Genomic DNA, 11,380 nt, shown 5'->3' on the forward strand with positions numbered 1-11,380 from the left:
TCTACAAATAGGAAGTATATCCGGATGTATGTGTGATGTGCTGCAGAAAAGAGTGAGTAGTCATTTAGGTATAAGTCTGCAGAAATGTATCTGCAATGGGTATGTTACCAGGTTAAAGTCAGCCTCAATAAGTAGTGGCTTTTAAGCAAAATCTGTTATCTCTTGGATAGCTGTTACAAAAAGTCTTATTACCCCCGATTCAGGGCATACGCAGATGCCGCTCAGAGCAGGTGACCAAACCATCTCACATTGATCGCCTTTTTTTAAAAATTCTGTTTATTTGACAACTATAGTACATGTGCTATGCATATCATACATACATCAGATCGTCTGTGCAATTAACATAGAAGGTAATATCCCAGGTTCCATACCTACTTTTACATACAGGCACTCTTTCCCCTTATAACATCTTCTACATACATCCCGGGTACATATCTGTGTGTTCAAATATAGTGCCTTTGTCCTGGATATCCATCTGGATCTACAGCAAGCGGTGTCTCCCACCTCCTCTGGGTTGGTGCCCCGGGTATCCGTGAACTTTTCGTTTATCGCGGCGCGAAGTTACTGGGACCCCTCTAGTGGATGAGTTAGTAAAAATACTTTCAATGGGTCCCATATGTCTCTCGGCCGGGACGTGGGTGGAAGTAATTCTGCATATGTCAGTGTTTGTTCCTGCCAGAATAGCATATCTCGGAGCCATTCCTTGAACTTGGGGGCCCTACCCGTCCCCATCTGCAGGCTAGCCTGCGCTTAGCCAGAAGTAATCCCAGTACTTCCTACAAGTCACATCAACCTGTGCACTGTATGCAAGCAAAGCTAGTAATGGGGGGATTGGCATCGATGTGTGTCATTGCGGTAGAAACCCGCTGCCAATAGTGAGTTATACTGTCACATTCCCAGGCAAGGTGTAGAAAATCCGCCCCTTCACTTCCACATCTATCATTATCTATTAATCGAAATTTATGCATCTTGACTGGTGTGTAATAAGTGCGATGGAGAAATTTTAAATGAATTATGCGCAGACGACTGCTAGCAGATATCTACCCTGTTTGTGTACAACAGTATTCCCATTGCTTGTCCGATAGCTCGGATCCTATCATCCCAACTCACTTTCCCATTGCCCTCGCGCCGTGCACTGTCTTGCTGTGTGTGAAGTTTGTACATTACGATTAAGGCTCCCTGTTTTCCGTTTTTTACAGATAAATACAGAGAGAAAACCATTTATTTTCTTGTCTGTCTTTATTTTTAAATGTGGATAAAAACGGAATTTCTGTGCTCTTTGAGTGACTCTAAATACACTTTGCCATGACTGCCAAGCCAATAACTGTGTGGATTGATAGGTAAGGGGGTTAAAAAAGAAAGGAATTTTAGTAAAGAGGCTTAAACAGCATTAGATATGCACAAGGCTGATGCTGAAATATATACATATTACATATACATATTTTCATATAAGTGCATAGATTTATCTTCTGCAGGTGTTCATATCACTGAAACCTGGCAGGCATTCAAGCATGACGGCATATTTATTGGTTACATAAATGCGGAAATATTCCAGTTTCAGCTTTAGTTTTTTCACAAAACCCATAATAAATATGGATAAATACAGATAAAGTTGCCAAAAAATAAATATGGATAAATACAGATGAAATGTCAAAAAAATAAATTCCATAAAACCGGGAGCCCTAATTATGATGCAGCAAAGAAACTACGTATGTGGGCTTCTCAGATTATAATAGCGCATCAAGTGGGGGTAGAACCGGAGGTTCTTGTGGGAAGGATTGAGTGATTGCCCTGATTCCGTATCCTCACATATATGAATATATCCATGGGCGTGGGGTCTATTGTGTTGAAAAACTGTTCCAGTGTCCGGAAAGTTCCATCTATGTATATATCCCTCCAGCTTTGTGTGTTTGTCTTGCGAAGCAGTTGCTTGCAGCTGGTTTCTAGGAGCACCAGAGCGTGCAGATGATTTATGAGCGGCATTAATGTAGTGTAGTTCCTATATCCCTGATAGGCTCTGCGCATTGGAATAATATACACTATAGTTTTGACATAGGACTGAGGTCAGTATGTCGCTATCGAGTACATTAAACTTAATTACTTGTGTGTGCCAGCTAATTCAGAGGTCACTAGAAAACTTCTCGAATAATCAAGAAGGGATTAGTTTATGACAACCGCATAAACATGACAACTTTGTTTGCCTTAGAATCGGAACAATCTCAGAATTGGGGAAACAATCGATAACCGTTACACTCAGTCAATCGTGCATGCTTCGTTTCTACAGAGTTACACAGAAATAGATAGACAGGCGTTTCAATAAAAAGGGTTTATTGAACAGTCTTATTTCTCGTGCAAGAGATATGAACTGCTACAATCGTAAGACAGAATGCGAAGTAAAATATGTCTAGCGTTAGCAGTAAGATAAAATAATACTGCAATAGCATGGTTTGTAGCTATGACAGATATTCATAAAAATACATACATAAATAACACAGGCTAAAATGTTAATACTCATCTGATGCTTCTGGCTAGTTCTACCCCAATGTACCTAACCTAAGTGTAGTACAAGGTAACAAGTAGGTGCTGTTTGTCTATAGTCTAGTTTAGCTATAGTTGCCAAGATTTGCCAAAAGTCCCTCTAGGTTCTAGTCCGCTCCATACCTTAGAATGAGTGAGGTTGGAATCTCTTTCTGAGTCTCCATCTCTAGAGATTGCGTTTTTGTGACCATTGGTCTAAATTTGCCATTCAGCATACGACCTTTAACGATCGCGCATGCTGCACTATAAGCTTTCTTACCCCCCGTAGCGGGTTGGTCAGATCCGTCAGTATAAATTATAAATTCGTACTGGTCAAGAGGGAGAATTTCAGTAGGCAGAGGAAATTTGTGTTCGTATTGCAGGAATGCTTGTGTTTTTAAATAAGGATCAAAAACATATTCAACATCAGTTGCAGCAAGAGAATCACCCACTGTATCCATCTTGGATGTAAATCTTTTGCATTCGGAATACTCGCTTTTGTAACTGCCTCTAAGGCTGGTACAGGGGTTACGACCATAATGCGTTTCCCCTGTGCTAGGGCTCTTTCTTTTGCTACAGCGGTTTGAACTGCTGTCAGAATTTTTTCTGTCGATGTAAATTTAATTTCTGCTTGCGTATACAAATGTGATTTGTATGCAATTGGTACTTTTCACCTTCGTTAAAAGTTAAGTAGGTGAATCCGCATTGACCCGGAATTATTCGGATCACTAAGTTGCGTAGGTTTACGTGTGTTTGTAAGTGTTTTGTTGCTATCATGTCAGCTTGAAGTGAATGCAGGATATCTGTGTGTTCCTGTGTCCAATGTGTGATTTTAAAATCAGGTTTGATTAATTCATAGAAAGGTTTCACCCGTTCTGCGTGATATAGGATGTATGTTCTTCCAAAATTTAGGAAGCCTAGAATCGACTGTAAGTTTTTCATTGTTTTTGGAGGCTGGAGCAGCGCACACTTATCTAAAAAGTTGGCTGCCAGGCTTTTTCCTTCACTTGATAGTTCATATCCTAGGAAAAGGACGTTGAGATGGGCAATTCTTGATTTTTTTAAATTGAATTTATGACCTTCAGAGGTGAAGCCCAGTACAATGGTATTCACCCTGTTCAAGTGCCTGTTCAGGTCATCGTCTGTCAGATAGATATCATTGTCATATGACAATGCCTTGTCATCATAAATTTTTAGTACTCTGTTACCCTTGCTGAGAATAACCCCCTAGTATCCCTGAGGGAGACGACAGAATTGACGCTGGGTCCCCATTATTGAGAAAGCTGTCAACTACCTACTTTCAGGTGCTATGTTTTGACAAAAGAAACCGTTAGAAATATCTAATGTGGTTTTATATTTTTGAAGCACAATGTTATTCATTAATGCTGTACTATGTGCATTTTGCACTGCAAATGTTTTACAACAAGAGTTTAGGTGTCTGTAATCCAAAACTAGACGATATGTATTGTCTGGTTAGGAAACAGGAAACAAAGGATTGTTCATTGATGAGGTGCATGTTTCAATAACCCCTTGGTATTCAAGTTGATCTAAGATCTCCCTGACCTGTTTTTTTAGCTTCTTGCTTAATTGGATACTGCCTTTGTGCAGTTGGTTGATTTCTCAACTGGATCTTATGGTGAGGTGAGTCCTCATCCCATCCTAAATGATTTTTGTATAATGCTGGTGCTTGGGCCACTGCCCATTTCCTGGCATAAGTATATTTTAAATGTACTGGAACATGGTTAGAGAAGGCTGGCATAATGATCTCTTCGCCATGTGGGCACTAGCTGACAAATTCTGGTGGCCAGTCCCATTCTGCTAAAAGTATATCATTACCCTTTAAAAGTCGCTCCCAAAAGAGTGCTTTCACTTTTCTTGGTATGTCTCCCTCTATCCGGAGTGTTATTTCATATAACCTTTGTGGAGAACTAACCCTGGTGTCTGCAGTTTCAACTCGAATGTCTTCATTCAGGTCCACTGTCTCCAGAAGTCCCTTCAGGTTCTGGCGAGCTATTGATACTTCTGCTGCGCTGTCCAACATTGTCTGAGCCCATTCTCCGTTCTTGAGTTGTGTTCTGAGAATCCTCGGCATATCTGATCTTCAGACCTGCTGCTTTCTTCTTGGAGAATTGAGGTTTTGATTTGTTTTTCTGAACGTGTTGAAAGTCTTTGGACTTCACGTGTTCTTCTTTTTGATCTGACCGTCCTCCTCTTTCGGATGTCTGTGATGATATCTGAAAGGTACGAGAGGAACGTGTATCAGTATCTTGATACCTGTCAGGTTTTCTCAAATTATCCCTATCCCTGAGGTTATACCTTCTTTCAGAGGGCTCCTTTTGAGGAGACCTACCTCGGGATTGAGAATCTTTCTCTTTTGAATGTTGTTTGTTATTTTCCCACTTCTTTTTAGAAGAGGTTGGCTTGTTTTTAGTAAAGGCCTTTTCAGGACTTTCAGACAGTTTTGGTTTAACTGGTTTCCCTCCCAAACTGTCTCGGCCTAATTCTTCATAGGATTTCTCAATTATTCTGGCTAGTTCTTGTGGTTGTTCTGTTACATCAAATTCCCTTAATTTCTGGCGGATTGCCACTGATGCTGCTTCTCCTTTAATATTAGATAATATTATTGTTGAGACCTGGTCGAAATTTTTCAGTAACTTGATACCTACATTTAGAGCAGGCTCTGCCCCGTATTTGTTTTGAATTTGTTTCAGGACATCAGGTATTACCGCCATAGATGGAACACCATGTGTTTTAGTGTAGATAGCAGCAAAGACTGTGCCCCAAGTGGTGGAGTCTTCCAGATGTGGTGTTATCCGCATTGGTAAAAAGATTGTTAGAATTCTATGTTTCTCATAAGGGCTGGTATGAGGAAATACCGCTTCGATTTGAGTAATTTTTTGAGCTATCCAGAACGGAATTTGTTCACGTTTTACGGGCATTTTACCCATGACTGCATATAAAGTCTGTGGTGTGATTTTTAGCGCATTCCCCTGGTGAGAGGTTTGTCATGGAATGGCTATTGTTGGTTAGACTGTGAAAGTCCGCATGGCATATTGAGCCAATTGTCTATATATTTTGATTAACTCCTTGAGTTGAGCAAGTAATTCTTCATTTGACATTTCTTCAATGTCCAGATGAGGTGTGGAGCCGGCTAAACTAGGCCATGTTGCTCCTGGTCTACCTAGTGGACCGAGCCTGGTAATATGATTGTAATGTTTTAGGGCGCCTTTAAACCAGAGATCATGCTCCTGGTATGTGAGTGGAATTTCAATATCCTCGAAAGGAATATATTCCTCAGGTGGTTCATCTTCTTTGTAGAAGTGAAACGTTTTAGTTACTTGATTTGATTCTAGGAATACTATCCATGAATAGAATACCTCTGTCTGGTGAGATTCATGTGCCTCTATCACAAAAACTGCTCTACCACCTCTTGGTGTTAGGCCATGTTTTAAAAGTTTTAGAGTGATGGCTTTTCTTAAATTTAGATGATTTTCGCATTTTCATCGGTTTCATTAAAACCTGTAAAATCAAAAGCTGCTGCGACATCATCGGGTACAGCTCCACCAGTTCCGGTGTTATTATCCTCATTTAGGGACATTTGTTTAATGAAAATTGCAGAGCAAGTTTCAAGGGAACAAAGATAAGGTGCACAATATTTTGGAACACTGTATCCTTCAACGTTGAACAAACCAAACAGCTAATACATAGGATTTTCGTCCTACTCAGCTATGGCGGATATTATCCACTCCAGACGTCTTATGGAGTATTATGAGTAGGCGTCACTGTCAAGAATTCCTGTCATACAAGGGAAACACGCCCTTATGTAAACAGGAGAGCTGTTATATAACTCAAGGGAAACACGCCCTTATGTAAACAGGAGAGCTGTTACATAACTCAAGGGAAACACGCCCTTATGTAAACAGGAGAGTTGTTACATAACTCAAGGGAAACACGCCCTTATGTAAACAGGAGAGCTGTTACATAACTCAAGGAAAACACGCCCTATAAAGGGAGGAACCGGGAGGTACAAGGCTGTCGGATATTGTGTCTACACCGACGTACCTGCTTCGTGAAGAGCAGTGTTCCGGAGTGGTGCTCCAGTAAGGCAAGAACGGAGGTAGGTCGAGTCGTTACTCCCTGGGCCGTGTCTTGCCCCATCGTCACCTGTGAAGGACCCGGAAGCTCTACCGGTCAACCATTGAGCTTCGCTTTTTGACTCGGCTGAGTCCAAGCGCAGTGGCGCTTTTGCTGGTTGGAGTCGTAACTCCCAGCCCGACCAGAGACACAGGGACTGCCAGCTGTAACGCACACCAGGAGGTGTTTGCCGCGTTACAGACTCGGAAGTCCACAGGATCGATCGAGCGGCTGCTCTCGGTTCAGTCTTCTTGCTTGTGATTGGGGTATCGGTGACGCATCACCAGGAGGTGACTCCGCGTCCCGGTGCAGTCTGAGGAAGAGGTTGAGCGGCTGCTCCCTTCAGGTAGAGACCCCGGCTGGGTGTTTCCCTGACTCCTCGATTCTCCCCAACACTCTTCGTGCCCCTCACAGCCTACCGATTGGCATTGTCGGCCATTTCATTTCTGCCCTCTGTTGGCATACGCCTGGATCGGCGTATATGCAGAGGACGGTTAGGACCATCCGTGCTGTGGGCTGGTAACGTACTTAGCCTGGAGGATTCCAGTGACTATAACTTTTGTTTGTTCTTTGTATTTAATTTGCCTTCATTAAAAGAACTAACCCTTCACAAGTGGTTGCGTCCTCATTGTCGTGTCTGTTAAACGATCCTGAGACGTTCAGGGCGTTACAAAATATCCGACCTTAATAACACTAACTGTCTCCCGGTCGATAACAGACATGGCAACACTTGATGATGTGCTGGCTGCTTTAGCGGCCATGCAAGTTGAAGTGGCTGCCTCTAGGCAAGAAACAGCCGATGTAAAAGCCAGACTGGATGCTATCCAATTGGACCCGCTCACGCCCAGCACCTCCCTCACGAACCAGACCCCTGCGGTAGTAGTGGAAATGCCGGTAGCCATCCCCTTGGCAACACCAGAGAGGTACAGTGGGGATCCTAACACAGTGCAGGTATTCCTCACACAAGTGGCGCTACATTTATCGTGCAAACCAAAGGCGTTCCCCACGAGTCAGGCTCGTGTGGCTTTCCTTATATCCTATTTGGCTGGAAACGCGGCACAATGGGCCGTACCTCTGGTGAGCAGGGACGACCCCCTCTTATGTGATTGGGGTGCTTTTCGCGAGGAATTCCTGAAGGTATTCGACAGAAGGGCTGACTCGTACACGGCGGACCGTGAAATGCTTGAGTTGAGACAGGGATCCAACGACCTGGTGCAGTATCTCAACGCGTTCCGAAGGTTGGTTGCGGAAACCAAGTGGCCTGTTGCTAAACAGACGGCGCTCTTCCATCAAGGGCTGTGCGATGAGCTCAAGGACGCCGTGGCTCATATTGACCCTCAACCCAAGACATGTGAGGGCCTTATCAACCTGGTATTACGGCTGGAACATAGGCTAAGTGAAAGAAAGGGGGATCATGGGAGAAAAGGAAAATCCCTTCCATCCTATGTGACGGTGGGAAGTCCTGAAACTTCCACCGCATCCAAGGGAGAACCCATGGACATCAGCGCAATACGAGCGAGCCTCACAGCCACGGAGAAAGAGTCACGCCGTAAACAAGGATTGTGCCTATATTGTGGCAAAAAAGGCCACTACGTACGTGAATGCCCTGCCAAACCGAAGACGTCACGTTATCGGGCCAACCGGTCGGTAACAGCCGTGGTGGACATACCGGCGGAAAACTAGAGGACTCCAAGACCAGAGAAGGGGCATCTCGGAGTCACTCATCCATCCCTTCACTTTCCAACTCGGTCACTAAGGGACAACGACACCTGTTTATCACGGTGCACGTGGGAGTGCATGACCAGTGGATACCCGTTGTGGCCATGGTGGATTCAGGGGCCACTGGCATGTTTATGGACCACAACGAGGCATGCAGGCTAGGGCTAGTGCTTCTTCCCAAAGCAGTACCCGAAGACGTCTATGCGGTAGACGGAAGGCGATTGGTGACGGGGCCCATCGGACAGCACACGGGGGTCCTTCCGATGAGATATGGGAGGAACCATTTGGAACAAATCGATTTTAACATCATCCGAGCGCCCCAATATGGCGTCATATTGGGATTGCCGTGGCTACAGAAACACAACCCCTTTGTGGATTGGCCAACACATCGCATCGAAATGACGTCACCGTATTGCATCCTGCATTGTGGAATAAGAACGGAATCCCTTGACGCAGATGAGAGCGGGAGTCAGACGGTGGCTACAGCGGCAGAAAAAGATGTGGATCTCCCCCAGGCTTATCACAGTTTTGAGGATGTATTTGATGAGGTGAAGGCGGAAGTGCTACCACCACATAGACAGTTTGACTGCCAGATCGACCTGGTGCCAGGGGCCAGCGTTCCCAGCGGCAGGCTGTATGCCCTGACGGAGCCTGAAAACGTGCATCTCCGGGGGTACCTGGATAAACTCCTCAAGCTAGGATTCATCCGCCCGTCCAAGTCTCCGGCCGCCTCGCCACTCTTCTTCATCCCGAAGGCTAATGGGGAGCTGAGAGCCTGTGTGGACTTTAGGGCATTGAATGCGATAACCATAAAAAATCGGTACCCCTTGCCTCTCATCAGTGTACTTCTGGAACAGGTCAAGAAAGCTCGTATCTACACCAAGTTGGATTTGAAAGGGGCATACCATCTGGTGCGCATGAGGGACGGAGACGAGTGGAAGACCGCCTTTAAGACCAGGTTCGGCCTTTTTGAGTACCTCGTCATGCCGTTCGGTCTGTGCAACGCCCCGGCAGCCTTTCAGTACTTTTTGAATGAGGTATTCAGAGAGGAGTTGGATATCTACGTGGTCGTATATATCGACGACATCCTCATCTATTCGTCCAGTGTGGAGGAGCACGTACACCACGTCAAAGCTGTGCTCCAAAAGCTGAGGGAAAACATGCTGTTTTGTAAACTCAGCAAGTGTGACTTCCACGTCACATCCGTGGAATTCCTCGGAGTGATGCTGAGTCCAGAGGGACAGGAGATGGCAGAACGAAAGATCAAGGCGGTGAAAGAATGGCCGGTGCCCCAAAGCGTGAAGGACGTCCAAAGTTTCATTGGCTTCGCCAACTTTTACAGGCGGTTTATAGATGGATTTTCAGGAGTGGTGGCCCCAATCACACAGCTACTGAGGAAGTCCAAGGAGTTTGTCTGGTCCCCTGAAGCGAACAAAGCCTTTGAGGCCCTGAAAAGCGCCTTTGGTAAGGCGCCGGTGTTGGCTCACCCCGATCCGGATCTACCCTACGTGGTGGAAGCGGACGCGTCGGATGTGGCGCTGGGGGCTATCTTGTCCCAACGCAACCACGACACAGGGGTGCTTCATCCCGTTGCGTACATGTCCCGCAAACTCAACGACGCCGAACGCAACTACCATATTGCGGAGAAGGAGCTTCTCGCAATCAAGGACGCCTTCACCGAATGGAGGCATTGGTTGATGGGGGCAAGACATGTGGTATCGGTGTACACGGACCATCGGAACCTACAGTTCATGACGGCCACTAGACACCTTTCTCCCAGACAGCTGCGGTGGATGATCTTCTTTGCGGGGTTCAACTTCCGCATCACATATCGGCCGGGGACGGAAAACCGGAAGGCGGACGCCCTGTCCCGTCAATCTGCAGTTAAGGAACCATTGCCTGCAACCGAGCGTTCCATCATTTCCCCGAGGATGGTATTGGGGGTTATCCAACCGGATACTTTCCTGAGGGGAATAAAGAGAGGGATCAGGTCATTCGCATGGCGGAGGTGGCTCCTCAGTCACAGAGAATGGCAGCTGAAGGACGGGATACCCCTGAAGGGCAGGTGCCTATTGATACCCACGCCTAGGCTAAGGAAACAAGCATTCATCTGGTGCCATGACTCTCCATGCGCAGGTCATTTGGGCTTTGAAAAAACGGTGGCTAGCATGGGGCGGCATTTCTGGTGGCCAACCATGAGAGTGGATGTCAGGAGGTGGGGACAGGAGTGTCCTACGTGTGCTACCATGAAGGCCGACCATGGCCGAACCCAAGGGCTCTTACATCCACTTCCGACCCCGGATAGACCATGGGATAGCATATCACTCGACTTCGTGGTGGGCCTACCGGTAGACCAGGGGATGACGGCAATACTGGTGGTGGTGGATTACTTGACGAAAATGGGGCACTTCATCCCCTGCAAGAGAGTCCCTACGGCCGGGGAATTGGCGTCACTACTCCTAAAGAATGTGGTACGACTGCATGGATTACCTGGGGTGATCGTGTCGGACCGGGGGTCGCAGTTTACTGCGCAATTCTGGAAAACTTGGTGCACTGCGCTGCATGTTAAGACCGCCCTGTCCACCAGCTATCACCCTCAAACGGACGGCCAAACCGAGCGCCTGAACCAAACGCTCAAACAGTATCTGCGATGTTTTGTGGACCAGGGCAGGGAAGAATGGGTTGACTTGCTATGGGTTGCAGAGATAGCCTATAACAACGCCACTCACAGCTCCACACAGTCATCTCCGTTCTATAGCAACTATGGCCAACATCCCAGGTTCTTGCCATTTCTACATCCGTTCAGAGAGGACAGGATTCCCGCCACAGCGGACAGGGTGGCACACATAAAAGACACGTTGATGCGCTCAAGGGCTGTCCTAATAGAGGCCAAGAGAAGATACAAGGCTGCGGCAGATAGGAAGAGAAGGCCCAGGCCACTGTACCGCACTGGAGACTACGTCTGGATATCCACAAGAAACATGAGGTTTCGAAAGAACAGTGTGTTCCA

The sequence above is a fragment of the Triturus cristatus genome, chromosome 10 (assembly GCF_964204655.1).
Source record: "Triturus cristatus chromosome 10, aTriCri1.1, whole genome shotgun sequence".
NCBI classification, from domain to species: domain Eukaryota; kingdom Metazoa; phylum Chordata; class Amphibia; order Caudata; family Salamandridae; genus Triturus; species Triturus cristatus.